At 41.8% G+C, this 25,503-nt stretch overlaps 1 protein-coding gene across 8 annotated transcripts in view; it reads left to right on the forward strand.

Moving 5' to 3' along the window:
* The first annotated feature begins 1,436 nt into the window (after positions 1-1,436).
* Positions 1,437-25,503, forward strand: part of PIK3CB (phosphatidylinositol-4,5-bisphosphate 3-kinase catalytic subunit beta) — a 141,419-nt gene continuing 117,352 nt past the window's right edge. The window contains exons 1-3 of one of the 8 annotated variants that reach the window (XM_076005130.1): positions 1,437-1,669; positions 5,425-5,508; positions 15,700-15,804. The gene's annotated coding sequence lies outside the window, so the exon portion shown is untranslated. Of the gene's footprint in view, positions 1,670-1,906; positions 2,146-3,956; positions 5,509-15,699; positions 15,805-25,503 lie in introns of those variants that run through there. The other 7 variants (XM_076005127.1, XM_076005139.1, XM_012749114.2 and 4 more) reach the window with 7 other exon arrangements.

The raw sequence follows: 25,503 nt of genomic DNA on the forward strand, positions 1-25,503 counted from the left end.
CCTTGTAACTGGTATTTTCTTTAGTTTTTCTACAGGGCAGAGTTAGTGGATTTTCTGGTATGTTTATATTTGTTAAATTTTGACAGATATTTCTGTTACTCCTAGAATGTTCGCGGCAATTGACACTCTCATTGGAGATGTACAAAGGTTTCCCCCCCCTTCCCCATGTATCATTGACTACTCTAGTTAATGTTTGCCAATCTGATAAGTGAAAAATGGATTATTGTTTTAATTTGCTTTTCCATGACTATTAGTGAAATTAGCCATCTTTTAAATCTATCATTTGGATTTTTTTCTTCCATTAATCGCCTGTTTGTATGTTTCACCCATAGTTTTAAAACATTGAGCTATTTGATTTTTTAAAAAATCCCTTTACAGAAACTCTTTTGTGTTAGAGATTCAATGTATTTGCCATATTTTTCTGAGTTTTATTCCATCCACTGTTTTTTTTTCAAAATTTGTCATTGTGATGTCATGCAAAAACTTCAAAATATTTATGTAGACAAATGTTTTTATTTTTCTTTAATGATTCTTTTATTTTTCTTTAATGTTTTTATTTTTCTTTAAAGCTTCCTGTCTAGCTTAAAGTTTCTGCCTGACTAAAGTCATATTGCTAACCTTTAAGAAATTTCCTTTACGTGTTTTTTTTTTTGAGACAGAGTCTCACTTTGTTGCCCTGGCTAGAGTGCCATGGCGTCAGCCTAGCTCACAGCAACCTCAAACCCCTGGGCTCAAGTGATCCTCCTGCCTCAGTCTCCCTAGTAGCTGGGACTACAGGCATGGACTACCATGCCCAGCTAATTTTTTCTATAAAATTTTAGTTGGCCAATTAATTTCTTTCTATTTTTAGTAGAGATGGGTCTTGCTCTTGCTCAGGCTGGTTTCGAACTCCTGACCTTGAGCGATCCTCCTTGGGCTCCCAGAGTGCTAGGATTATAGGCCTGAGCCCACCTCACCTGGCCTCCTTTAAGTTTTTGTTTTGTAAATTTTTATGTCTTTAGTTCTTCTGAATTTTATTTTTAAATGTGGTGTGGTTCTTGCTTTATTATAAATGAAGAGTCAATTAAAACTACAATCATTTATCAAATAAACTATTCTTTTATCACTGAATTGATTTTCCACCTTTCCATATTGGATTCTATTTCTAGATTCTATTCCAGACTACTCAACCATTTGCCTAAGCTATTGTAGTAATATTAACTTACAATATAATGGCTTTACAATGAGTTAAAATTTTGGTTTTCAGTAAGTACAATCCAAGTGTCCCACTAAGAAGAGCACTATGAAATTTCCTGGTTGAGGTCAAAGACAACAGGATGTCTTCTGTAGGTAGGCAAAAAGGTTTGGGTAAGGTGTAAGGCTCGGCAGGCAAATGTTAACTGTTATCTTAAAAATGAACACAGAGAAAAAGAATATTGGGCTTGAAAGGCTGGACTTTTCTCTTTAAATGGCCATTCGTAGGGTAGGAACTGAGGGCAGCCGACCTAGTGCCCGGTCCCCAGAACGGGTGTGACAGACGGGGAGGGGCGGGGGAGAGGGTTAAGCAAAGTGCTGCGCCCAAGAACCGAGGAGTCAGTTCCATGTCGCAGCACGGAACTGGGAAGAAGGACTGGGAAGGGAAGGCCGGCAAGAAACCGGCCTCGTGAGGAGGCTACGAAGGCCGGGGCAGGTAATGGCTCTCTCCTGAAGGCGACTTGCTGGGGATTCCCTAGTCTTCTGGGAGCCGCAAGGAGGCAGGAACAGCAGCGCAGCAGTGCCAGAGCCGGGTGGCAGCCGGAGAGGACTAGGCGGCGGTGCGGCCTCCCTCACTGCCCTGTCAGTCCGGCCGCCCCGGCCGCGGGGATCCGGATTGGCCCGAGCGCCGCGCAGGGCGGGCCGGGGGCTGCTGGGAGGCCGGCCTGGGACGCGCGGGCGCGCGCACGCGCGGGCGCGGGGAAGGCGGCTGAGCGCGCGTGCTCCGTCTGTCGGTGCGGCGGAGCGGGCCATGGCAGTGGGCGGCGGGCGGGTGTAGCGCTGCGCGGGGTAGGCGAGAGGTGACTGAGAGTGGCGAGGATGGGAGCGCTGGAGCCGGGCGGTTGTGGCGGCCTGGGCTGCTGACCGCGCACCCGGAGCGGTAGCCGGCGGTGGCGGCGGAGCGCCGGGCAGGTGAGTGCGGCGGCAGGGGACCCGGATGCGGCGCGGCTGAGGGGTGGCGGGATCGCCGCGGCGGGCTGAGGTGCCCCCACGCGGGCTGGCGGTGCGCTCTTGCCGGCAACTGCCTGCGGCGCTGGCTACTCGAGCGGCCGCGTCGCGCTTCCTGCCGGCTTGGAGGACACCCGCCCGCCGACCGGCGGGGGCGCCTCCCTAGGCTGCGGCCCGCCTGGGGCTCTCCTAGGTGAGTGGCGCCCCCCCACCTCCGCAAGGCGGAGATGCGGCCGGGCGTCCCGGGCCGCGAGTGCTTTCGGTCGGGCTCCCGAGGGGCGCCTCTGTGGAGAGAAGGCGTCTTCGCACCCCGCGTCTATGCGGACACCTCCGGAGCTTCCAGGACCTCAGGTGCCTTTTTGCGCAGAATTGTATTTCAGGGGCGAGGATCCGGGGCTGTTGGGTTGTGGACGTAGTTTCGAATCGCAACGCCGTCACTGACTAGTTATTGGGCCAAAGTACTCTGATTTGTTAAATGGGAATAATAATACGTAAATCGTGCGGTTGTTGTGAGGGTAGGCATAACCCAACAGCGAGTGCTCGGGTAAATGGTAGCTATTAGGAGCAGTCCTGGTCTAGCAGCATCTCTTGTTAGCTATTTCTAATTCCTAGTTGGCGGGCGGGTGTGCGTTTGGGGGCACATTATTTCCGAAATGCTCTGGTGTTGCAGTAACCTCTACCGGAGTTGCTTAATATTGGAGCATGTTGTCTTCAAGCGGCCAAAATAGAATTCTGTGGTCTCTTTCTGGAATCTTGTAGTCTCTTTCTAGCAAGGGCTGACTTGGAAACCTGTCTCAGGTACCGAGTGGGAATTACTGCTGTAATGAAACCGAGCAAATTAGGTATTCACTTAGGGTGGAAGATGGTGGGACACATAAACTTGAAGTGCTTTGCTGTTTAATCTTAAGTGACACTTGAACTCCGTCACTTGTTACAGAGTATAAACACACGAAGAGTATGGAAACAGACTCCTTTTTCTGCATTGCTACATCCGGAGGGTGTGACAAGTGCTTTTATAAACATTGTGGGCAGTGTTAGTGTCTGGTGAAGTCATCATAATTAAATTAGATGAGTGCTTATTTTGAAGCATTGAATGGATGTTTGGAAATATGATTCCTAATCAAATCATCTCCAACGAGTCAGAGTTGTCAGCAGTTCATTAATCATGTGGGGATTTTTATGCTACATTGTAAGGTTTTACCGTAGAAGCAGAACTGTTCTAAGTCCTAATAATGTAGCATAGGAAAGAGTGGTGAGGATAACAATCTCAACCTAGTTTCAGAATGCAAGTATGGAAGAAAGTTAATATCTTAAGGTTTAAAACTAGAATTGTATTCATCAAAGCCAAAGTGATTGAAGAAACAAACATTTTAGTTTAATACCATTTTCACACTCTGACTACCTTCAGGGTGTTTTTCAGAAGTGGAGATCAAGTTGGGTTTTGATGTACTGCTGTTCTGCACCTCTTGTCTATCTTTCCTGCTTTTCTTAGAGACTCATTCGTGAAGGCTTTTGCTCCAACTTGCTTTGTGAGTGTCAACAAACTACATGGGGAAAAAAATGAACCTTGTAGTCATTATGTTCTTCCTTGAGGTCTTCCTTGTTGTTTAGCTTAGACTGTTGAACTCAGCAGTAGAACCTTTGCTAGCCACTGTGAAAAGGCTAGGAGTCATAAGTCATATGTTGGTTGTAGGCCTCCACCTGGGTCAAAATAGCTGAGGCTATAGAGGTATTACCCAGTCTTTCCTGGCCTCAGTTTTTTTTTTTTTTTTTTTTAAATAGAATTTGGGTGCTTGTGTGTTAGGCTTGGAGTGGTGGAGTGGTGTTAGTGGTGGACTAGAGAATCACATTATATAGAAGGAATCTTCTAGGATATTAGTTTTATGGCTTTCCTCCTCTTCATTCTCTCTCTGTGTTTTTTGTTGACTCTTCCTTCTGTTCTTGAATTAAAAATATTTTAATGGTCCAGGACTTCCAGCTTGTCCTTCCTTTGTATACCTATACTCATTCTGAGTGACCTCAATTTGTTCTGTGTTTTAAATATATAGATATGCTGTTGACTCTCAGATTTTTACTCTAGTCCTGAACTTCAAATTTCTACCTGCCTATGTGACATCTTCACTTCATTTGTTTATAGACATCATGTTCAGATGGAGCTCTTGATTTACATTCCTCAACCTGTTACTTCTCTCGCAGTCTTCATTTCATAAGAGCACCACTCAAGCATCCTGCTTGAGTGAAAAATCTAATGGTCATGCTTAATTCATTCCTTTGCCTCACTCCGCCCCTATTGTACACCCAGCTAGTCCTTTAGCAAACCCTGTCAGTTTTACCTCTAAAATATATTTCAAATACATTTATTTCACTTCATTTTTTTATATTAAAAAACTTTATTGAGGTAAATTGACATGACATCACATATTTTAAGTATACAATTTTATAAGTTTTGAAAAATGTATACTATCATGAAACCATCATCATCACAATCAAGGTAATGAACAAATCTCACCTCATTTTTTTTTTTTTTTTTTTTTTTTTTTTTGAGACAGAGTCTCACTCTCTTGCCCAGGCTACAGTGCCATGGCATCAGCCTAGCTCACAGCAACCTCAAACTCCTGGGCTCAAGTGATCCTCCTGCCTCAGCCTCCCAAGTAGCTGGAACTACAGGCAAGTGCCACCACACCTGGCTAATTTTTCTATTTTTTGTAGAGACAGGGTCTCGCTCTTGCTCAGGCTGGTTTCAAACTCCTGAGCTCAAGCAATCCTCCCACCTTGGCCTCCCAGAGTGCTAGGATTATAGGCGTGAGTCGCCATGTCCAGCCTCATTTCATTTTTATTACCACTACCTTAGTTCTTTCTGGATAGTAGCTTCCTCACTGGTGTCCTTATCTCTGGTCTTATTCCATTTTTCACAAAGCAGAGTGATTTTTACTCATCCTTCTGTTCCAGTGGCTTTTCGCTAGATTAAGAAGTAAATCCAAACTTTACCTGCAGATCAGCTAATTATCTTGCTTTTATTTTTTTAATTTAAAAAATGTGTTTTAGAAACAGCATTTTGCAACTTGCCCAAGCTGGAGTACAGTGGCTGTTCACAGGCACAATCATAGCTTGCTACCGCCTTGAACTCCTGGCCTCAAGTAATCTTCCCACCGAAGCTTTAACCTTAGTAGCTGGGATTATAGATGCATGCCTTCATGCTCGGTTAATTTAAAAACAAAATTTTTTTTTTTTTTTTTGAGACAGGGTCTCATGTTGCTCAGGCTGGTCTCGAACTCCTGGCTTCAATCAATCCTCCTGCCTCTGCCTACCAAAGTGCTGGAATTACAGGTGTGAGCGACAGTTTATTTTTTGAATCTGAGATGCTCCCATTGTGCATGCATGTGTGAGAGAATGTGTGTGTTGTGAGAGTTTATGTGTGTGTATGTATCCTCTGAATCTTTTGATTTGGAATTACCATATCTAATATCTTAGATAAATCTCCATCATTTGGTTTCTATTAACTGCTTATTTGAGAGCTTTGCCATGTTGTATTAATGAGACAAATAATTCGGGATTTTTACCCCTTCCTGCCTGAGACCAAGACCAAGTCTGTAGCCCTGAAAACTATCCAGGAGGTCTATGAACAAGGAAGAATATGGAAAAATAAAAAATGTACAATTACATTGTCAAAGTAGAAAATATAGAAAAAAATACATTGGAGGAGGAAATCCTAGACTAGAAGAATAATATTGACTGAACATTCAGGAGAAGAGAAGACAAATAAGGGAGAATATCAGATTTTCAAGCTTGGATGAGACAACTTCTCATTTCCTTTTTCTTTCCTCCCTTCTCTTACATTTTGCTCCCACCCCCAAATTTTGACTCTTGGATTTTTTCCTTCTGCTCTCTCTTTATTGCCTGGTTTATGTGGGCTGTTTTTCTAAGTAGTGCCTATGAGCCTGTGGTAGTCCAATGTCTGCCAGAATATCTCATGTGAGAAGAAATTTGCCAATTCACTATAGCAAGGACGTGGAAACAACCCAAGTGTCCATCAATTCATGAGTGGATTATTAAAATTTGGCATATGTTTACAATGGAATATTACTCAATTCTGAGAAACGACAGCGAGCTAGCACCGCTTATATTATCCTTGGTTGAGTTTAACCCCATTATCCAAAGTGAGGTGCCACAAGATCAGAATAATGGGCTCCATATATATTCACCATCAAATTGGTACTGATTGATTAACACTGTGGTGCTCAGGGTGGTGGTGTTCAGCAGGGTTTCGGGGGTTGGAGGGGTAGTCCCACATCTGTGGGATGGGGTGAACATTGTGGTGGGGAAGTGCATACCTCTAACCCTTCCTGGGGAGAGGCAAAGATATAAAATGTAACCAAAATGTTAAGGAAAAAAAAGAAAAACAAACATTTGTCCGGTGTGGGGCAGGGGGGAGGTGGGAGGAAGGGATGGGTATATACATACATAGTGTGATGCGCACTGTCTGGAAGATGGACACGTTTGAAGCTCTGCCTCGAGGGGGAAGGGGAGACAAGGGCAATGTATGTAACCTTAACAATTGTACCCCTATAATATTCTGAAATTAAAAAGAAAAAAAAGAAGAAGAAATTTGCCTTTCCCGAAGTAACCTTTCTGCTCTCATAATCAAGCTGTGTCTTCTTGGATCTTCTAGCCATTGGGTCCAGCTTTACCCTTTAGAATATCTGTAAACTGGTATACTTCCTTTTTAATTTGTTCTCAAATTAAGTTGTCATCTCCAGGTTAAACAATTCTGAGTCATAAACTTCTAGTTGAAAGAAGGAAAATAAAATGGATTAGATCTATGTTTGGGGTGTGTACAGTATTTTTGTTAACATTTGCTCTAATAATTTAGATTGCCTTTCTCTAATTCAGACCTTTCTTTCTCTCTCTCTCTTTTTTTTAATGAGACAGAGTCTTGCTCTTCTGCCCCAGGTAGAATGCAGTGGGGTCATCTTAGCTCACTGCAACCTCAAACTCCAGGGGTCAAACTGTCCTTTTGCTTTGGCCTCCTAAGTAGCTGGAACTACTGGCATACACCATGACACCATTCTAGTTTTTTCTGTTTTTAGTAGAGACGGGATCTCATTCTTGCTCAGGCTGGTCTCAAACTCCTGAGCTCAAGCAATCCTGCCTTGGCCTCCCAGAGTGCTAGGATTACAGGCATGAGTCTCCTTGCCTGACCTATTTTTTTTTTAAGAGAAAATTTCTCATGGACAGAATATGTCAGAACTGGAGTGAATAAATAATTGATCAACCTAATTGTTGGCTTCCTTTTAGAAATATAAATGAGAGAGTGCCAATCTTCAGCATAATGGATTTGCATGGGATAAAGTAATTGACTTTGTTGTTAGAGGAATGTTATAAAAGCTTTAGAGTTTTAAAAAATTGTCATAACTTTTGGAACCTGTCAAGCTAGGGAAATTTCATAAAGTAACTAAGAAATTTAGGGGCTGAGTCTGTAATAAAATCATATATAGGCCAGGTGCAGTGGCTCATGCCTGTAATCCTAGCTCTCTGGGAGGCCGAGGTGGGCAGATCGCTCGAGGTCAGGAGTTTGAAACCAGCCTGAGCAAGAGCGAGACCCCGTCTCTACTATAAATAGAAAGAAATTAATTGGCCAACTAATACATATAGAAAAAATTAGCCGGGCATGGTGGCACGTGCCTGTAGTCTCAGCTACTTGGGAGGCTGAGGGAGGAGGATTGCTTGAGCCCAGGAGTTTGAGGTTGCTATGAGCTAGGCTGACGCCACGGCACTCACTCTAGCCTGGGCAACAAAGTGAGACTCTGTCTCAAAAAAAAAAAAGTCATATATAGACGACATCTCATCCTCTCATCTCTCTTTGGTAAACTCAGAGTTCCCATATACTCTATGGCTAGCAAAGGGTAAACCAGAGGTTAATTTTGTCAAGGATTATGTTCTGAAATCCCAGCTTTTCTCCCTGGTTTCTGTTACTTTCTGCTAGCATGTCCATTTTATTTCAGCAATCACAGTTGTTTTAGGTACTCAGCTTTCCTAGGGACTGAGGGGAGGATATGTATGTACAGCTAAGGTGTATTGGAAATGTAGCTACCGATTATCCTATTAACTTCCACCCTTAAGCAGTTAATAATCTACAAATTCCATCACTTCTTCAGAAAATTCACACATTCTTCCCCTGGCTTCTCTGGAGTTCTGGCTCTAGGGTCTTTCTTTTGGTTTCCCTCTCCTCCTCAAGAGCGTACACATCCTTATTTCCTTACAGTAGCTCCTTGAATATTTAGTAGATCCCATGAGTTTGACCCTTTAACTAAGAGCTAAAATTAAAAATGTTAATCTGGACAATCTCCTGTGTTGTGGTATTGCTAGAGCCAGGTCTGCAACTCAGAATCCTCCCTAGTGCAAACCTAGGAGGGCCATCCCTGGCCCTGTAGTTTGTGGTCCTTTAATACTCAAGCCACTTGGGAGACCAGCAGGCAAATGCTGATTTGCCCTTAAGGGGAAATGCGATCCAGATTATCCATGCCTGCACCACGAGGATTATGTGGATTAAAAGAAATCCATGGATAATCCAGAAGCTTTATTTTAAACTACAGTTTAACCACATTCCTGACCACAGTTTTTCCCTGCATTTCTAATAACTAATTTATAATATTTACTGATTTCACATCCATCTCCTTCTCCTACCATTTAGAAGTAGTGGCCTTTGGGAAGTAGAGAAAAGATGGAAGGAGTCTAAGGAGTTAGTTAATCAACCAGCAAATAATTTGATGTTGACTAGGTGATTTAACCACAGTGTTTGCTAGACCTTGAAGACTTGAATTCCATGAATTCCTTACCTGCTGAGCCACTGGAAGGAATTTGAGATAACTGTCAACAAGAGATCAAACTCCATTTTAATACATTTGCACTTTACTAGCTTAAATGATTGTACTTTTGTGATTTAATTTTTTAGTGTTTCAGGTTATCAGAATTATAAATTTAATCCAACTTGAAGTTTATTGTTTCTTTAATATTTTAACCTATTGTTAGTTGTGGTAATTAAATAACCTGAAGACCTGCCATTTGAAATATTGAGATATGCTCAATTTATTAATTAAAATTTTTTTAAAAAATTTATTTATTATTTATTTATTTTTTGAGCTAGAGTCTCGATTTGTTGCCTGGGAGATGCTCAGTTTTAGTAGCAAGTCCACTACTACCTCTGACAAGTTACTTGCACATAGTTAAATGGTGATTAATTTCTATGAAATACTTAAATTCAGATGCTGCCCTCATGGCAAAAAATAAATAAATAAATAAAATAAAAGAAAAAAAATTTCTATAAATTGTTGAAATATGATTATTTAAGATTGTTTATTCTTGGCCAGGCATGGTGGCTCACACCTGTAATCCTAGCACTCTGAGAGGCCAACTCGGGAGGATCCTTTGAGTTCAGGAGGTGGAGACCAGCCTGAGCAAGAGCCAGACCCTCCCTCCCCATCTCTACTAAAAATAGAAAAACTAACCTGGTGACCTGGGGGCACTTGTAGTCCCAGTTACCTGGGAGGCTGAGGCTGGAGGATCGCTTGAGCCCAGGAGTTGGAGGTTGCTGTGAACTTGACTAACACCAGGGCACTCTACTTAGGGCAACAGAGTGAGACCTTGTCTCAAAAAAAATAAAAAAATAAAATTATTTATTTAGTGTATATCTTGTATTTAGATACTATTAAAATCAGTATTTTCTTCTAGCTTTATGAACCATTACAAGTTGCTGCCATTATGTTATCTGAACAAAAATGTAATTTGGTAGTTAAAATGTGTCTATGTAGTTACATATTTTCAACAGTTGGGTCCTGTATTTATGTGCTATATAGATTTCATTCCCCTTAATTAAGATTCATTCTGTAGGTAATTTTAAGGGGGAGTTCCTGGGGAAAACCAGCTGGAATTCTCTTAACATACTTATTTTTTGCGCTGTGATTTGAGACTAAAGAAATATTTGCAGGAATAGATGATTGCTGTTTCAGACAAGTTTGAGATCAATAGGAATTATTTTTATTCTTTATTTCTTAAAATTTTTGTTCTTTTGATGGCTGCAGAAATTTCATATTTTCTTTGGAACTCATTAGTTGTCTTAACTCTTACTGTACAACCCCCCCTTCCATTATTAATATTTTTTCTAACTGAGGAGCTTCTGGTTTTAGGTCCTTATTCTGCCTATAGGGAGTGTATGATGTCTTCATAGTTTGTACACTGTGGCTCAGTACTCATGCTTGTCTACCTTTTTTTTTTTTGAGATAGAGTCTCTGTTGCCCCAGCTAGAGTGCTGTGGTGTCAGCCTAGCTCACAGCAACCTCAAACTCCTGGGCTCAAGTGATCCTCCTGCTTCAGCCTCCCGAGTAGCTGGGACTAAAGGCACGTGCCACCATGCCTGGCTAACTTTTTTCTCTATATATTTTTAGTTGTCCAGCTAATTTCTTTCTATTTTTTTAGTAGAGATGGGGTCTTGCTCTTGCTCAGACTGGTTTCAAACTCCTGACCTTGGCAATCCTCCTGCCTTGGCCTCCCAGAGTGCTAAGATTATAGGCGTGAGTCACTGTGCCCGGCCTAAGCAATAATTTTGAATTCATTTTTAAAGCAGTGGTTTCTGTAGATGAGGACTGTTGTTATAAAATTGTATATATTATTTATTCATTACTAAGCATGGAGATTTAAAGCCCCTGAAATATCTATTTGGAAAATGAACTATTTAATAAACTAGAGCAGTTTGCCACTTGACCATCTAGTTGTATGCTAAGGATGGGATCTGATTTCTGTAAAGGAAAATATTTTTTAAGGCATCCAGTCCTTTCTGAAGTCTTTGTATATTAATGACAGTGTCAGTAATATTTGCTTTATAATGTAATTTTTAAACATGGCACTTTGTGGTGGATTTACATAGTGAAATTGTTCTCAAGAGGAATCAGCTTTATTTATTTATTTACTTTTAGAGATGAGGTATGCTCTGTCTCCCAGGCAAAGCTCACTGAAGCCTCCAACTTCTGGGTTCAAGTGATCCTTCTACCTTAGTTTCCTGAGTGGTGGGGACTACCAGTACATGCCACCATGTCTGGCTGATTTTTTTTTTTTGAGACAGAGTCTCACTTTGTTGCCCAGGTTAGAGTGAGTGCCGTAGCGTCAACCTAGCTCACAGCAACCTCAAACTCCTGAGCTCAAGCAATCCTTCTGCCTCAGCTTCCCAAGTAGCTGGGACTACAGGCATGCGCCACCATGCCCGGCTAATTTTTTCTATATATGTTAGTTGGCCAATTAATTTCTTTCTATTTATAATAGAGATGGGGGTCTCGCTCTTACTCAGGCTGGTTTCGAACTCCTGACCTCAAGCAATCCACCCGCCTCGGCCTCCCAGAGTGCTAAGATTATAGGCGTGAGCCACCACGCCCGGCCTGACTTTTTAATTTTTTGTAGAGATGGGGTCTTGCTGTGTTGCCCAGGCTGGTCTCTGGCCTCAAGTGATCCTCCTGCCTTTGCCTCCTGAAGTGTTTGGATTATAGGTGTGAGCTACCTCGTTAGGCCGAAATCCAAATTATTTAAAATGACAGTAACTTTCACCCACCAGCTTGGCAAAGATAAAATATTTTAATACTTTTGGCCAGGATTGGGAAAAACATTTTCATACACTGCTACTAAAGGTATAAATTGATAAGCTCTAAGGAGAGCAGTTTAGCAATATCTATTAATATTATGAATGTACAGACTCTTTGGCCCATTAATTCTTCTTCTTTTTGAAATCTGATAGTTTATTCCCTTTTATTTATCTATCTATCTATTTATTTATTCTTTTGGAGATGGGGCCAGCTCAGGCTGGCCATGAGCTTATGGGCTAAAGTGATGCTTCTGCCTCAGCTTCCTGAATAGTTCAGACAGTTGCATGCCCCTGTGCTCAACTATTAATTCTTTTTGTAGGCATTATCTTTTTTTTTTTTTGAGACAGAGTCTCGCTTTGTTGCCCAGGCTAGAGTGAGTGCCATGGTGTCAGCCTCGCTCACAGCAACCTCAAACTCCTGGGCTCAAGCAATCCTCCTGCCTCAGCCTCCCAAGTAGCTGGGACTACAGGCATGCGCCACCATGCCCGGCTAGTTTTTTCTATATATATTAGTTGGCCAATTAATTTCTTTCTATTTATAGTAGAGATGGGGTCTCGCTCTTGCTCAGGCTGGTCTTGAACTCCTGACCTCGAGCAATCCTCCCGCCTCGGCCTCCCAGAGTGCTAGGATTACAGACGTGAGCCACTGCGCCCGGCCTTGTAGGCATTATCTTATAGTTAAACTCACAGGCGTGCAAATGATATATGGGCAAGGTTATTTGTTGCATTATTGATTATAATAGCAAAATTCTTGAAGTAACTTAAATATTTATCAGTTGGGGAATAACTTTCAAAAAAGTAGTATGTTCATGTGATTGAATGCCGTAGAACAGAATGAGGAGAGTTTTTATGTTCTGATATAGAATCATTTCACCACATAAATAAGATTAAAACAAAAAACAAAGATATGGTTAAACTTTGTGTAGAATACCACCATTATTATTACATTTATTCATATAAATGAGTAGTAGTAAATATAATAGTATTATAACAGGAAATCCTGATTTGGTCTGGAGGTTCAGGGAAGATTTCGCAGAAGAGGTGATATTTGAATTGAGATGTGCAGGTTGAATTAGCTTGGTCAGTGGATCTCAATCTGGGATTGGGACTGAGGGGCCATTTCAGAAATGAGAGCAGGGGACAGTTTTGGTCGTTATAGTAACGGGGGGATGTACTGACATTCAGCATGTAGAGGCCAGTCATGCTAGCTTTAGTAATATGTGGGACAGTCCTGTAAAGCAGAGATTTGTTTTGTGTCCTGCAGGACTGTCAAATCTTATTTCATGTAGGTGAAAATCTGTTTTTTGTTTGTTTTGTTTTTGTTTATTTTAATTTCTGTCTGAAAAAATGGATCTCAGTTCTGGCTGCATGTTAGAATCACTTGGGGAGCTTTTAAAAGATGGCAAGCGGCTGAGTGCAGTGGCTGGCTCACACCTGTAATCCTAGCACTTTGGGAAGCCGAGGCTGCAGAGCCTGAGAGGAGGGAGTGAGGGGGAGAGATGTGTAGGATAAGGGTTATGTACGATTAGCCAAAAAGAGACGTTGAGGTCATGCAGGATCTTGTAGGCTGAGGAAAGGAGCTTGGAGAATTGTTTGACTAGAACAAGAGCTGATGAATTGTGAGATACAGAGTTGCTTGACCAAGTAGAATTTATAGCTGAAATAGACGTTAAAGATAATATAATTTAACCATCTTGTTTTACAAATAAGACAATGGAAATTAAGGGAACTTTGCTAAAGTTACACAGTGATTGGATGAATTGGAGCTAGAACTTGATGGTGCTAGTTCTTTGTTTCTGCTTGACTTCCAGGCAGAAGGGTTAGATTTTAGACAGGAGTATATCAATCAGGTTTTTTTTTTTTTTTTTTTTTTTTTTTTTGAGACAGAGTCTCGCTTTGTTGTCCAGGCTAGAGTGAGTGCCATGGCGTCAGCCTAGCTCACAGCAACCTCAAACTCCTGGGCTTGAGTGATCCTTCTGCCTCAGCCTCCCGAGTAGCTGGGACTACAGGCATGCGCCACCATGCCCGGCTAATTTTTTTTTTATATATATATCAGTTGGCCAATTAATTTCTTTCTATTTATAGTAGAGACGGGGTCTCGCTCTTGCTCAGGCTGGTTTTGAACTCCTGACCTTGAGCAATCCGCCCGCCTCGGCCTCCCAAGAGCTAGGATTACAGGCGTGAGCCACAGCGCCCGGCCTCAATCAGGTTTTGAGCAAGAGAATTCCAGGGAGATGGCTGGATGGCTGTGTGTAGGCTGGCAGCAGTGAGTAATGGGGATCTGTGAAGTCAGGACCTCCATGATTTTATTCTCTGGTCAAATTGAATCACTAAATAAGAGTTCCCATCTTGATTTATGCTCAGTTGTTTAATATTAATAGTTTTTTGTGTTAGTATATTCATCTCCACTTCTATACAGTGTGCCTTTTGCCTTTATTTCCTGTACATTCTGGCCCAATACTTTATTCATAAGTAATAAGTTTTACTTGTGAGTTCTCCCAGCATTAAGATTTAAATTGGGCCATGAGCCTACTAGAATCTTCATTTCATCTTGCTGCATTGACTTTTTCTTTGATTGTACATTGGCTCAGTAGTTTTATGATTGCCCACAAAGATTAGTTTGCACTCTTTTCCAGCTGCATACTTTGATGAATGTACTTTTTTTTTTTTTTTTAAGAGACAGGGTTTTGCTCTGTTGCCCAGGCTGGAGTTCAGTGGTGTGATCGTAGCTCCCTGTAGACTTGAACTCATATGCTCAAGTGATCCTCCTGTCTCAGCCTCCTAAGTAGCTAGGACTATAGGCATGCGTCACCATGTCCAGTTAATTTTTAAATTTATCTGTAGAAATGTGATCTCACTGTATGGCCCAGATGGATCTTGAACTCCTGGTCTCAAGCGATTCTCCCTCCTTAGCTTCCCAAAGTGCTGGGATCATAGGAGTGATCCACCGTGCCAGGTGATGACTGTACTTTTTTTTATTTTGAGACAGTCTCACTCTGTTGCCTGGGCTAGAGTGCTGTGGTGTCAGCCTAGCTTACAGCAACCTCAAACTCCTGGGCTCAAGCAATCCCAGCAGTCTGTCTCAGTCTCCCGAGTCTGGGATTACAGGCATGCGCTACCACGACTGGCTAATTTTTTCCATGTATTTTTAGTTGGCCAATTAATTTCTTTCTATTTTTTTGGTAGAGACAGGGTCTCGCTCTTGCTCAGGCTGGTTTTTAACTCCTGACCTTGAGTGATCCTCCTGCCTTGCCTCTGAGAGTGCTAGGATTACAGGCGTGAGCCATCGCATGCGGCCTAAAAGGCCTTTATTTTGCTCTGGGACCTACAAATTATTCAGGCAGTCCTGGTTCTGAATATATAAAGACTATTAATTAAAAAGAAAAAGACTACCCAATAAGAAAATGGCCAAAATCTGAGAGTAAAGAAACACAGATAATTAGTAAACGTATGAAAGGTCTTCAGCCTCATTAGATCTTCAATCTGTATATTAAAATGTGTAGTTATAAGCAATTTAATATATATATCATAAAATCTATCTGACCTCTTTTATTTTTGTGACGTAGTCTTGCTCTGATGTCTCAACTAGAGTGCTGTGGCATCATCAGCCTAGCCCACAGCAACCTCACACTCCTGGGCTCAATCCATTCTCCTGCCTCAGCCTCCCGAGTATCTGGGATTACAGGCACGTACCACCACACCTGGCCCATTTTTCTATTTTTTAGTAGAGACAAGGTCTTGCTCTTGCTCAGACTGGTCTCAAACTCCTGAGCTCAAGCAATCCTCCTGCCTTGGCCTCCCAGAGTGCTAGGATTACAGGCATGAGCCACTGTGCCTGGCCTGACTTATTTTAATTTAGCCCCTTTAGATTAATATTTATGTCTTTTTTGTAGTGTATCATCTAATCTGAAAAGGTCTTCCACGAAAACATCACTTTTAAAAAATAAGTAATGCCATCTGTTTTCCTAAAAGACTGAAATGGGGGCTATCATTTTGAGGTAAGTATCCAATTTTGTATTTTTAATCACTTGTGTTATTTTTCCAGAAGTTAAATATGTTATAGAAGGAAAATGTGAATATTGGTTAGATTCAAAATATTTCAGTTAATCTGTGAGATGGAGCGTGGGAGTGGGGTGAGGGAATCCTAGGCCTTGTTTTAAGAGAGTCTGATATTTAAGATTATGTTTACCATAGATTTAAGAAAGCACTACATGGAGAGAATAGGGTTAGGGGTGTTAAAAGGTTTTAGAGAGGTTAATTGAAACTAAAGAAACTTTTTTCAGATTTGGCAGTTAGGAGGTCATTGATCATTCAAGCAGAGGCCATTTTAGGAGGATGTTTATGGCTGAAAATCACCTCGCAATGGAGTGAAGAGTAGGTGATAACATCTGAATTTTTGAGACAGAATCTCACTGTGTTGCCCGGGCTAGAGTGCCGTGGCGTCAGCCTAGCTCATAGCAACATCAAACTCCTGGGCTCAAGAGATCCTACTGTCTCAGCTTCCCGAGTAGCTGGGACTACAGGCATACGCCACCATGCCCGGCTAATTTTTTCTATATATATTAGTTGGCCAATTAATTTCTTTCTATTTTTAGTAGAGACGGGGTCTTGCTCTTGCTCAGGCTGATTTCGAACTCCTGATCTTGAGTGATCCACCCGCCTCGGGCTCCTAAAGAGCTAGGATTACAGGCGTGAGGTACCGTGCCCAGCCTTATTTTAGGTCTTAATTCATTTTAAACCAATATGTAAAAGGTACTTAGAAGGTAGTCATCATTTCCTTAAGCACTGGAGTTATAGTTAGGGTGACCATATATCCTGGTTCAAAGACTCTTGTAGATCGATTAATGCCCAGCTTTTATTTATTTATTTGTTTGTTTGTTTGTTTATTTATTTATTTTGAGACAGAGTCTTGCTCTGTTGCCCAGGCTAGAGTGCCATGTTGTCAGCCTAGCTCACAGCAACCTCAAACTCCTGGGCTCAAGTGGTCCTCCTGCCTCAGCCTCCTGAGTAGCTGGGACTACAGGTGTGCGCCATGATGCCCAGCTGATTTTTTCTATTTTTGTCTGTCTCATTTCTTTCTATTTTTTTTAAGCTTTTCCAAAAAATTTTATTTATTTATTTATGAGACAGAATTTCACTCTGTTGCCTGGGCTAGAGTGCCATGGCATCAGCCTAACTCACAGCAACCTCAAACTCCTGGCCTCAAGCAATCCTTCTGCCTCAACCTCCTGAGTAGCTGGGACTACAGGCTTGCGCCACCATGCCTGGCTAATTTTTTCTATATATTTTTAGTTGACCAATTAATTTCTTTCTATTTTTAGTAGAGATGGGTCTCACTACTGCTCAGACTGGTCTTGAATTCCTGACCTCAAGCCTGCCTCAGCCTCCCAGAGTGTTAGGATTATAGGCGTGAGCCACTGCACCCTGCCCCCAGCTATTGTTTTTTTTTTTTTTTTTTTTATTGAGACAGAGTCTCACTCTTGCTTGGGCTAGAGTGCCGTGGCATCAACCTAGCTCACAGCAACCTCAAACTCCTGGGCTCAAGCAATCCTCCTGCCTCAGCCTCCCGAGTAGCTGGGTCTACAGGTATGTGCCACCATGCCTGGCTAATTTTTTATATATATTTTTAGTTGGCCAATTAATTTCTTCCTATTTTTAGTAGAGATGGGGTCTTGCTCTTGCTCAGGCTGGTCTCCAGCTCCTGACCTCTAGCAATCCGCCTGCCTTGGCCTCCCTGAGTGCTAGGATTACAGGTGTGAGCCACCACACCTGGCCCCAGCCGCTATTTTTAATGCCCTCTTTTATTCTCAAGTTTACTGGTATGGACAAAAAATAACGTGATCTTTCCTACCTACTTATACTGTTAACGGGATGGACATATTCCCTGCCTGGATTTGTTTATCTTGCTTGCTAGATATTTTAGCAATTAGCAAGTAGAATATTTTAGGTAAAAGGGAATGATCTATTAGAGTAGCTTAAATATTAAAGAGAATAATTAATTTTTTTGTCCTGAGGAGTTAAAAATATTTAAGATCAACAACATGGACAGAGGCTTAACTCTTTTTTTTTTTTGAGACAGCGTCTCGCTTTGTTGCCCAGGCTAGAGTGAGTGCCATGGCGTCAGCCTAGCTAGCTCACAGCAACCTCAGACTCCTGGGCTCAAGCAATCCTACTGCCTCAGCCTCCCAAGTAGCTGGGACTACAGGCATGTGCCACCATGCCCGGCTAATTTTTTTTCTATATATATTAGTTGGCCAATTAATTTCTTTCTATTTTTAGTAGAGAAGGGATCTCGCTCTTGCTCAGGCTGGTTTCAAACTCCTGACCTTGAGCTATCCGCCCTCTTTGGCCTCCCAGAGAGCTAGGATTACAGGCGTGAGCCACCGTGCCCGGCCAGGAGGCTTAACTCTTAAGACTAGCTACCTTTCTGCTTAGAAACCAGAGATGGAAGAGAGGGTGAATCAAGAAAGTTTTAGGCAAAGAGGAAGAAAACCGTCCTACTTTTTTAAGAAAAGGGATTGAGGTTATCTATTAGGAATGTAGTTCATCAGTGGTGAGGTCGGGATCCTGGAATAAGAAAACATTTAGGAAAAACATTGTAGGGTAACTACCAAATTCACAAAATATTTATTGAACATCTGCATTGTGCTATTCTTTATAGACAAGATCAGTGTTCTCATGGAGCTAATCATTGAAGTGAACAAGAAGAATCCCAAATTATAATGTGCTATGAAAAGAATTAAGAGAGTTGGTAGAGTAACTGGTTAGCTACTTCTGAAGAGGTGACATTAGGGTAAAATGTGAAAGACAAGAATCTAGCCACTTGAAGATCAAGCTAAGTGAAAACCTCCAGGTGGGAGTGAGCTATGGAATGGAAATGAGGAATGGAAAGAATTCATGTGTGTCTGCAACCGGGTGGATGAAGACCATAGTGTCATTAAATAAGGTTAAAGAAGTAGGCAGGATCAGGCCAGTTAGGGCCTTGTGGCCATGGTAAAGAGTTTAGACTGGAAGTCTTCAGATGTTTCAATCATAAAAGTGTTATGATGTGATATATACTTTAGAGATTCCTCTGACTGCTTTATTGAAGATGGATTGTAGGTGCAGAATAGAAGCAGGAAGGTCACTTAAGAGACTATTGTAATTCACCAGGCCAGAGATGATGGTGGAAAAACTCAATGTGAATCCAGAATAGAGCAGAAAGGATTACTGAGCAATACTAAAGGTCCAGTTTGAGATGAGTTATCATGACATTGCAGATAGTATGAATTTAGGTAGCATAATGTTTTAGGTGGAAATGAGAAATTTGACACTATCTGTGGGATACAGGCTTGATCAAGAGGATGCATGGAGGGACTGGAAGCCATGGTTTATTCAGTAAATTTTTTTTGTTTTGGAGAAAGGGTCTTGCTTTGTTGCCTGGGCCTGAGGGCAGTGGCCTAATGAAAGCTTGCTACAACCTCAAACTCCTGGGTTTAAATGATCCTCCTGCCTCAGCCTTTCAAGTAGCTGGGACTACAGGCTCACACCAACATGCCAATCTAATTTTTTCTATTTTTTGTGGAGATGGGATCTCCTGTGTTGCTTAGGTTGGTCTCAAATTCCTGAAATGAAGCGATCCTGCCGCGTTGGCGTCCCAAAATGCTAAGATTGCAGGGGTGAGCCATCACTCTTGGTAGATTCAGTACATAAACAGATGCACTTTTCTCATGGAGTTAATATTCTAACGAGGGTGGGAAAGATATGCGGTTGTCCTTTGTATCTGTGGAGAATTGGTTCCAAGATCCCTGAGGATACCTACCAAAGTCCAGGGATGCTCAAGTCCCTGATATAAGATGTCATAGTATTTGCATACTATCTGTGCATAGCTTCTCATATACTTTAAATCATTTCTAGATTACTTATAATAACCTAATACAATGTAAATTCTATGTAAATAATTAATGTATTATGTAGGGAATAATGACAAGAAAAAAGTCAGTAGGTGTTTAGTACAAAATATTTTTGTACTAAATATTTTTTTCATCGCAGTTGGTTGGATCCATAGATATGGAACCCACAGATAAGGAGGGCTGACTGGATGATATGTCAGGTGGTGATGAGTGCTATTTTTAGGGTTTGCACTTTGTTTGTAGTTGTCATTAAGATACAGAAATAAGGCAGGGTGAGGTGGCTCACGCCTGTAATCCTAACACTTGGCAGGATTGCTCAGGTGAGGAGTTCGAAACCAGCCTGAGCAAGAGTGAGACCCTGTCTCTACTATAAATAGAAACAATTAGCTGGATATGGAGGCATGCATCTGTTGTCCTAGCTACTCGGGAAGCTGAGGCAGGAGGATTGCTGTGAGCTAGGCTGATGCCATAGCATTCTAGCCCAGGCGACAGAGCAAGGCTCTGTCTCAAAAAGAAAGATACAGAAATATATTAGGGAAAGTAGACAGACATTGATGGGAAGGTTAAGTTTATTATTTTATAAGGTGTAGTTAAGAAAGCTCTCTGATTAGGTAACATTTGAGCTGACAACTCTAAATGAAGTAGGGGAGGGAGTAGGCCATGTAGATATTTTGGATAGGGCAGGTGGAACATTCTGGACCAAAGAAACTTAAATACAAGGCTCTGAGGCTGGACTGTGCTTATTGTGTTCTAGGAACAGTAAGAGGGCCAGTGTGGCTGGAATGGAGTGACGGAAGGAGGTAGTAGGAGCTGACATCGGTATTGTGAAGGTGGTAGAGGCTCAAGTCAAGTTGTAGATCATGGTCAGGCCTTTGGGTTTTTTTCTGTGTGATGATGAGGATGAAGATCCAGGAATGAGGATATGGGGGGAGTGAAAGGCAAGAATATGGCTGAGAGGTGTAACTTGTGGCTAAAGAACCATAACATAGGCCGGGCGCTGTGGCTCACGCCTGTAATCCTAGCTCTTGGGAGGCCGAGGCGGGTGGATTGCTCAAGGTCAGGAGTTCAAAACCAGCCTGAGCAAGAGCGAGACCCCGTCTCTACTATAAATAGAAAGAAATTAATTGGCCAACTGATATATATAGAAAAAAAAAAATTAGCTGGGCATGGTGGCGCATGCCTGTAGTCCCAGCTACCCGGGAGGCTGAGGCAGAAGGATCACTCGAGCCCAGGAGTTTGAGGTTGCTGTGAGCTAGGCTGACGCCACGGCACTCACTCTAGCCTGGGCAACAAAGCGAGACTCTGTCTCAAAAAAAAAAAAAAAGAACCATAACATCAGGTGTTTGAAGTATCTGAAGGTGATAAGAGAAGAGGGTATACAATAAAACAGATTTTGAATAGCAGAAGGAGGTAGGAAGAGTAGAGAAAGATGAGTTGGAGGCACAGAGGGCCTATAGTTCTTGATGAATGAGTTTTTTTGGATTTGAGTTTTTTAAAAAATTGTGGTAAAATAAACATAATTTGAAGTTTACCATTTTAACCATTTTTAAGTGTACAATTCAGGGGCATTAAATACATTAACACTATTCATCTCTAGAATTTTTTCATCATCCCAGACCAAAACTCTATACCCATTAAATAATAACTTCCCATTGCCCCTTCTCTCTAGTCCCGGATAACCACTATTTTTTTTTTTTTTCCAAGACAGAGTCTCACTCTGTTGCCAGGGCTAGAATGCTGTGGCATCAGTCTAGCTCACAGCAACCTCAAACTCCTGGGCTCTAGCGATCCTTCTGCCTCAGCCTCCCGAGCAGCTGGGACTACAGGCATGCGCCATAATGTCCAGCTAATTTTTTCTATATATTTTTAGTTGGCCAATTAATTTCTTTCTATTTTTAGTAGAGATGGGGTCTTGCTCTTGCTCAGGCTGATCTCGAACTCCTGAGCTCAAGCAGTCCTCCCGCCTCGGCCTCCCAGAGTGCTAGGATCACAGCGCCTGACCAATAACCACTATTCTATTTTCTGTCTCTATGAATTTGACTTTTCTACTCTAGGAGCCTTGTATAAGTGGAATTGTACAATATTTGTCCTTTTGTTTCTAACATACTTCACTTGGCATAATGTTTTTAAGGTGCATCTATGTTATAGCATATATCAGAATTTCATTCCTTTTAAAGGCTGAATGATATTCTATTGCATGTACATACCACATTTTGTTTATCCATTCATTTGTTGATGGTGACACTTGTGGTGTTTTCACCTTTTGGGTATTGTGAACAATGCTGCTGTGAACACTGGTGTTCAAATCTGTTTGAATCCCTGCTTTCAATTCTTTTGGGTATATACCCAGAAGTGGGATCGTTGGATCATATTATTTAATTTGAGGAATAATCATACTATCTTCCACAGTGGCTGTACCGTTTTATATTTCTTCCAGCAATAAACAAGAGTTCCAATTTCTCCACAGCCTTGCCTGGATTTGGTTTAATGGTATATCTGTGGTTTTGAGCAGTGGAATGTTATAGTCCCTTAAAAGAATGTTTATCACTGGGGCATGGTGGCTCATGCCTTTAATCATCCTGGCACGCTGGGAGGCCGAGGTGGGCGGATAGCTCAAGGTCAGGAGTTCGAAACCAGCCTGAGCAAGAGTGAGACCCCATCTCTACTAAAACAAAAACAAAAATAGAAAGAAATTAATTGGCAAACTAAAAATATGTATCTAAAAAATTAGCCTGGCATGGTGGCACATGCCTGTAGTCCCAGCTACTTGGGAGGCTGAGGCAGGAGGATCACTTGAGCCCAGGAGTTTGAGGTTGCTGTGAGCTAGGCTGATGCCACGGCACTCTGGCCAGGCAACACAGTGTGACTCTGTCTTAAAAAAAAAAAAAATGTTCATCATAGACTGTTTTACAGTAGTTTTACAAGCAATACAAATTGTTATTCTCTGCTACAAGATCAGAACTGGTAAAGAAAGTTGTCTTCTAGTTACATTTTAGACATTCTCACAGGACAAAATTCTGGGGCCTTAAGAAGAGATCTTTTTTAAAAAAATATTGATTGGCCGGGCGCTGTGGCTCACGCCTGTAATCCTAGCTCTTGGGAGGCCGAGGCGGGCGGATTGCTCAAGGTCAGGAGTTCAAAACCAGCCTGAGCAAGAGCGAGACCCCGTCTCTACTATAAATAGAAAGAAATTAATTGGCCAACTGATATATATATATAAAAAAAAAATTAGCCGGGCATAGTGGCGCATGCCTGTAGTCCCAGCTACTCGGGAGGCTGAGGCAGAAGGATCACTCGAGCCCAGGAGTTTGAGGTTGCTGTGAGCTAGGCTGACGCCACGGCACTCACTCTAGCCTGGGCAACAAAGCGAGACTCTGTCTCAAAAAAAAAAAAAAAAAAAAAATATTGATTGATTGAGACAGAGTCTTGCTCTGTCACCCTTGGTAGAGTGCTTTGGCAGCAGTCTAGCTCACAGCAACCTCAAATTCCTGGACTTGAGATTCTCCTGCCTTAGCCTCCTGAGTAGCTATGATTACAGGTGTGCACCACCACAGCTGGCTAATTTTTTCTATTTTTAGTAGAGATGGGGTCTTGCTCTTGTTCGGGTTGGTCTTGAACTCCTGACCTCAAGAGATCTTCCTGCTTCAGCCTCCCAGAGTGCTAGGATTACAGGTGTAAGCCACTACGCCCCTCTGAAACAGAAATCTTAAAAAGTATGCTTTGCCATAAACTTAAGGTATTGTGTCTGTGTAACTTGGCTTGGGTTGAGGGACGAAGTAGCTTCACCTGGCTCAGGAGAAAGCTGTGTGTTTTGAATAGTAGACATGAATTTTTATCTTCTAGGATAGGACAAGATAATTAAATGAGCTAGATTGGCTTTTTTTTTTTTTTTAAAGAATACACTTATTAACTTTAAGTTTGCAAATTTTATAAGGAGCTGAGGAAATTTTCATGTTGGTGTTGACTGCTTCACTGCCTGTGTAACTGGAAAATGTATTGCCTCATCATATGGATAATAGACCAATAAAAGCTATTAAAGGAAAAAGAAGTGATAGGATTACAGCTGCTAAGGAAAGGTTTTTGAAGCTTTCCATCTTGTTTGCAGTTGTCATTAAGATATGGAAATTTTGAAGGATGATCTTATTGTCTTCAATATTGTTATAATTAAGCTTTTTCCTTGGTAAATGGTGTGTTTTAACTTGAAAAGGTTTTTTTTTTTTTCCTGGATGTTCCTTGCCAACAAAGGTTTACTCTTTCTTTTTTTTTTCTTTCTTCCTGTGCATTGGTAAGCTTAAAAAGGTTTACTTTTGAAGCTTCTTATGTTACATGAATACTGTAAATAAACAGTGACATGTTTAAACTTGGCTTTCTAGTTTTCTCTAGTTCCACTTCCTCTAGTTCTTTGCATTAGTGTTCTTTTTTGCTGATATGTATGGATGATTATGCAGTTAGGAAAACCATTCAGAAAGATGGTATTGTTGAGTGCCTACTGTTTCTGGTCCTTTGTAACGTGATGTACTTTTTGCTTTTACTCAGAAAATAACTGGTCAGATTGTCATATAGTTTGCCATAGACAGTGTTAACGGAAAAGAACCCAAACTCTGTAAGTAACTTAAAAACATGTGTAACCATGGCCCAGAGAGCCATGCCCAAGAAGTCTTGAACGAGTGATCTCAGGATGGTTGGGCTATGGTTTGGTTTTATATTAATACATTTCAGGGAGACCGGAATAACATGTAAAGTCATAAGTCAATACATGGAAGGCATTGGTTGGTCCTGTAAAAGGTAGGACATCTCAAGGGGGACATTATAGATTACAGGTGGGTTTAAAGATTCTTTCTGAGACAGAGTCTCCCACTATCACCTGGGCTAGAGTGCCATGACATGAGCCTAGCTCACAGCAGCCTCAAACTCTTGGGTTTAAGTGATCCTCCTGCCTCAGATCCTGAGTAGCTGGGACTACATTCCTGTGCCACCAGGTCCAGCTAATTTCTTTCTATTTTTAGTAGAGACGGGGGGTCTGCCTCTTGCTAAGGCTGATCTTGAATTCTTTTTTTTTGTTTGTTTGTTTTGTTTTTTGAGACAGAGTCTCACTCTGTTGCCCAGGCTAGAGTGCTGTGGTGTCAGCCTAGCTCACAGCAACCTCTAACTCCTGGGCTCAAGCAGTCCTCCTCCCTCAGCCTCCTGAGTAGCTTGGCACAGGCAAGTGCCACCATGCCCAGCTAATTTTTTCTATATATTTTTAGTTTGCCAATTAATTTCTTTCTATTTTTTAGTAGAGACGGGGTCTTGCTCTTGCTCAGGCTGGTTTCTTACTCCTGACCTTGAGTGATCCGCCCGCCTTGGCCTCCCAGAGTGCTAGGATTACAGGCCTGATCTTGAACTCTTGATCTCAAGCGATCCTCCCACCTCAGCCTCTGGATTACAGGTGTGAGCCACCTGCCTGGACCTTAAAGATTCTTTGATTTGTAATTGGTTAAAGAAATGAAGCTTTGTCTAAAGGTTTGTAATGTTTTAAGATGGTGAAGTCTGTTAATCAGAGACTAGCCAAGGGACATATACCCTGACTAAAGCAATCTGTTAAGTAAATTGATGATCTACAGGTGTGGTTTAAGCTTGTTAATGAATTACAAAGGATATCTCCAGGGAGGGAGGGGGGCATGAGAAGGCCTGTTGACCCCACTTCTCAGGGCCAGTTACTCAGCATTAGGGTATTTCTGGGGTCCGTTTGGCTAAGAGAGGTCCATTCAGTCAGCTGTGGGGGCTTAAGATTTTATTTTAGTTCATAACAATAAGGATAATTGT

This window comes from Microcebus murinus, chromosome 1, assembly GCF_040939455.1.
Source record: "Microcebus murinus isolate Inina chromosome 1, M.murinus_Inina_mat1.0, whole genome shotgun sequence".
Classification (NCBI taxonomy): Eukaryota; Metazoa; Chordata; class Mammalia; order Primates; family Cheirogaleidae; genus Microcebus; species Microcebus murinus.